This window comes from Nannospalax galili, unplaced genomic scaffold (assembly GCF_000622305.1).
Source record: "Nannospalax galili isolate Female #2095 unplaced genomic scaffold, S.galili_v1.0 scaffold7691, whole genome shotgun sequence".
Taxonomy (NCBI): Eukaryota; Metazoa; Chordata; class Mammalia; order Rodentia; family Spalacidae; genus Nannospalax; species Nannospalax galili.
The window spans coordinates 1,895-7,282 of NW_008329808.1; positions in this window are offsets into that span (position 1 = coordinate 1,895).

A 5,388-nucleotide genomic window follows, 5' to 3' on the forward strand; every position below is an offset into this window, starting at 1 on the left:
AGAGTGGATAGATATGCCATGAATGGAATTAGAAGTGTATCACATAATCCCACGCAATGTTTTAAAATCCATGAAGCATTTTTTTTTTTTTAAGAACTGAATGGTTTGTACAGCCCAACACCATGTAGCCAGGCATGGTGGCACATGATTAAGATCTTGGCACTTAGAATGTTGATAGAGGAGTATCACGATTTCTACTCCACCCTTACAAACTAGCATGAACCAAATGAAACCCAGTCTGAAGAACAAATAAGTATAAAAAGTAGAGAAGGAAGAGAAGGGAAAATAGGAAGAAAAATGAAGAAAATGAAAAAAAATTCTTTATTTCTCTTAACCAGTTGTTCTTAGGTAAGTGAAATTATTTAAGCAGTAATTCCATTTCCTAGGTCACAAAATCAATATGTCCCTTGCAAAGAGCTTTGTGTCATGAAGTGAATGTTAAATTCATAAAAAATATCCCCGTGCACTTAAATTGCACATATTAAAAAACCATGAATCATAAATTTCTTCCACCTGTCTGTTTCATCTATCTGCATCATGAATTTTTATTCTGCACTAGAGGAAGTGTTAAGTCACATTTCCACCATTGTGATTCAGTATGTGAGGGAATAAGTTTAAAAGAGGAAAGACTCCTACAATTCAGTTTCACAAGCTTTAAACTATGGACATTAGATAGATAGATAGATAGATAGATAGGTAGATAGATAGATAGATAGATACAAATAGATAGACAGATGATAGATGAGATAGATAGATAGATAGATGATCGATAGATAGATAGATGATAGATAGATGATGATAGATAGATAGATAGATAGAATGACAGTGACCTATTATCTCTGAAGAGACTTCACATACTAATATAATCAAACTGTGAATATATCTGTGCACTAATCCTTACATTAGTGAAGAACCAGATTGATCCAATTGCTAAACTGTGAATATATCTATGCACTAATCCTTACATTAGTGAAGAACCGGATTGATCCAATTGCTTATCAATGAATTAGCTACACTTGGTAATGAACAAGCCTTCAATTGATGAGGATTTAGAGACAGTTCATTTCAAAGCTCTAACAGTCAATAGTCAATATGTGGGAAAGGGGAGTTATTACTGGAATAAAAAATGTGCCTAAAATGTATTCCTTTATGGAATCCTGTTGAAAACTACAGGTCCTTCTCTCAAGATCTTCACTTTGTTTGCATCCTACATATTGGAAAAATCCACGGGGTATTCACAGGAGTTTGAATCTATGGGGCCTCTAATGATTAAATTCTTTGTCTCCAAAACTATGAGCTAAGTAAACCCCAATTCTTCAGGAGCTCTCTAGGCTTGAAACTTTTGTTTTAACCAAACAAAACAAAGCCATTATTACAGGGACAAGTACTTAGTCCAGATATACAAATTGACAAAATATTTCTTCATAATATGTGTAACTAGCATATAAATCAGTATTCATATGCTAAAAGCAAAATGTCTCACCAATAGGTTGCTCTAGTTATTGGTTGGGAAAATCACTGAAATCTGCTTTTGCATTCTATAGCTTATCAAGATGCAAACTTTACCAGCAAAATTAGAAGCAATTACCTCAGTATGAATAACTGTTTCTTCCTCCACTTGAGTGGGATTTCCCTGGAATTGGGCCTTGATTGGGATGAGAAATCCTGGATCAATTACAATCCCTAAAATCATTGGTTTAGTGTGATTAACTCAAAATTTTATTTAATCTTTGTGATTTTCATACAGTATAGTTTTATGGTATTTAGATCCCCTCTGCTATCTATACCTTCCATCACAGTCCCCCCTACATCTGAACTGGAGTTATAGATGGTTGCTAGCCACCAAGTAGGTGTCGAGTCCTCTGCAAGAGCAGTCAGTGCTCTTAACTGCTGAATTTTCTCTCCATCCCCACATCTGGCTATTTAAAAAAAACAAAATTTTATTTAACCTTTGTGATTTTCATACAATATAATTTTATGGCATTTAGATCCCCTCTGCTATCTACACATTCCATCACAGTCCCCCCTATATCTTAATGTTTTATATATATATATATGTGTGTGTGTGTGTGTGTGTGTGTGTGTGTGTGTGTGTGTATCAGTGTACATGATCTTGTTGTGTCCCCAAAAAACATTGAGTGTGGAGTGGGGGTTCATCCACTGGGTCCACAAAGAATCAAGAAACCAATTCCTGTGATTTCTGTAAGACCCTGTCATTACCCCTCTTTTCTGAAATTGTTAATCATTTCTTGAAGTGTTCTGGTAAAATTTTAGAATCTTTTATGTATAATATCATATCATTGTCAAATAAGGATAATTTCACACCTTCCAATTTATATCCCTTCAATTTCCTTCTCCTGTCTTATTTCTCCATCTAGAGTTTCAAGAACTATATTGAAAGGTTTGGGGATAGCAGACAACCCTCTCTGGTTCCTAATTTTAATAAGAATGCTTTAAAATTTTCTCCATTCAGAATGATGTTGACTGTGGGTTTGTTGTACAAAGTCTTAATTATATTGAAGTATGTCCCCTCTCATCTAATTATATCTAGGGCTTTTATCATGAACGCATGTTGCATTTTGTGAAAGGCCTTCCCTGTGTCTAGTGAGATGATCATGTAATTTCTGTCTTTAGGTTCAATTATATGTTTATTGACTTATGTATATTGAACTACCCTTGCCTCTCTGGAATAAAGCCTACTTTATTGTGGTGAATGTTCTTTTTGCTTTGTGTCTCTATGTTCTTTGTAAATATTTTGTTGAGAAATTTTTCATTTATGTTCATTAAAGATATGGACCTACACTTTTCCTTTTGTTATATCTTCAACTTGTTTGGGTATTAAAGTAATATTGGTTTCATAGAATGAGATAATTTTCCTCCATTTCTATGTTTTTGAATACTTTAAGTAGTAATGATTGAAGATCTTCTCTGAAAGCCTGATAACATTCTAATCTGAATCCATCTGGGACTGGCGTTTTTAGTTCTGAGGCTTTGTATTTTTGTTTTGACTTCTTTATTTATTAAAAGTCTGTTGAAGCTCTTGATGTCTTCTTGTTTTAAAAACTATCTTCTTGTTTTAACAGCTGTTGTTCTTTTCTTATTTTTTTTCATTATTTTTATTTTATTTTATGTGTATGAGTGTATTGCCTGCATGCATGTAAGTGCACCCGTGTCGTGCAATGCCGTGGAGGTCAGAAGAGGGCTTCAGATTCCCCTGGAACCTGAAATAAGGACAGTTCATAGCCACCATGTGGGTGCTGGGAATTGAACCGAGTCCTCTGCAAGAACAGTCAGTGCTCTTAACCACTGAGCCATCTCTCCAGTCCCCTTGTATTGTTTTTTAAAAGCTATTTCTTAGTCATTTTCATTTTTTCTTTAAGAGCTCTCCATTCAGATCTCAGAGCCAATTTATAATTTGATCATTTGTATTCTTAAATCTTAGTTTTTGAGTTCTGAATATACAATTCTGAATGTTGATGCTTTGTCAGATTTACAGCTCACAATGATTATTTCCCACTCTGGGGAATCTCTCTTCATGTGATTATTTCTTCTTCTCTGAAAAACTTTAGATTAATGAAATCCCATTTGTCATTTGCTGGTCTTAATTTCTGAATGAAGGAAATCTGTTTCAGAAATTCCTTTCCTGCACCTATATTTTGCAGGATAATGCCTAAACTTTTTCTCGCAGTTTTGAAATATTTCTAGCAATTTCAGTGTTGCAGATTTGATATTGATCCATTGGTGCAGGGTGATAGACATAGGTACAATTTTGTAGTTCTACATGTAGACATCCACTTTTCCCAGCATTGTTTTTTGAAGATGCTCTCTTATCTCCAATGTGTATTTGTTAAAACTTTGTAAATAGCAAGTGGCTTTAATAACATGTGTTCCTGTTTTGGTCTTCAGTTTGGGTTTTCTATTGATTTACATATATGTTTTATGCCAGTAGCATGTTGCTTTTATTAGTCTAATTCTGTAATAATGTTTGAAATGTGGTGTGATAATCTGTCCAACATTGATCTTTTAAATTGGTTACCTTTCCGTTGCTTTGATAAGACACCAAGGCAGCTTAAAGAAGAAAGAGTTTATTTGAATTACAGTTACAGAGGGTCAGGAGTCCATAATTGTTGGGAGTCATGGTTGCAGATATAGCCAGAGCAGGAAGCCAAATAATCACATCTTTAACAAGGAACAGGAAAGAGAGAGAGATAGGAAATCAGGAAAACTGGCAAGGCTTAAGAATTTTCAAAGTCTACTCCCAGGGACGTGAGGAACTTCTTCCAGCAAGGTGACACCTCTGAAAAACCTTCCAATTCAGTGTCACCAAATGGGCAGAAAATGTCCAAATTCTCAGAGCCTATGGGGACACTTACCCAACCCACCACACTGAGGATTGCTTTGGTTATGAAGGGTTTTTACTGCTTCCATATGAATTTTAGGGCATCCTTTTCTATATCAGTGACGAATACCAAGAGAATTGTATTGAGATTGCATTGAAAGTCTAAGTTGCTTTTGTTAGGATGGTCATTATGCAGAAAGAGAAAGAAACATTGGATATTTATAATCTCTCACAGTGTATTTTGTCTGGAAATTGGTAATCTGAAAACTATTCCTAAGGTTAGAAACATATGAGAACTCCTTCACACTCCTTCACAGTCCTTCCAGCATCCTCATCATTTTCACATCACCTACCTTGGATCTTCTCTGAGAGCTGAGCAGAAGGGCTGACTTCACATGAGAGGACAGTGTATAAAGGCTTTCCACAGTATAGGCCCCCAGTGCGTGTCCTACTCACGGAAGGAGAAAACTGCCCACCAGGCTGCACACCACGGAGCACAGGTAGGAAATCTGAACTCTAAACCCTCAATCATAGAACCAGGTTTGGAATTATGGAGTCCTGTTAACATTCAAAGGGGCAGTGACTGAAGATATGCCATGCCTTTTAATGGACCCAGCTTATATAAGTGACTGTGATTATCCTTTGCTAGAGATATTCATACAAATATTTCCTTCTACAGCCACAGAGAGATGAAAACAGACAGCACAGTAGGTTCCAGAAAAACATAAAAATGAAAACATAACAATCTGAATACCATGCAATTCAATAAATGACAAGGAAAGTATACCACTATTTATTACATAAACGTATGTCAATGCACAAATTGCATCCAAAGGATTTAAGCTTGTCCCAAGTGGCTAAATGACTAAAATACAGCCCATAGACATTTATGTTTGATGTCTCACAGAGTGAGAGGGAATGTCCACTACAATCCTCATTCTTAAAAGTCTGATATGTGAAAAATGCCTATGCTATATAAATCTGTCCCAGAAAGGCTATTCAAGACCGAGTAAACCTCTGGAAGTGTGTATTCAGCTTTTATGAGCAGA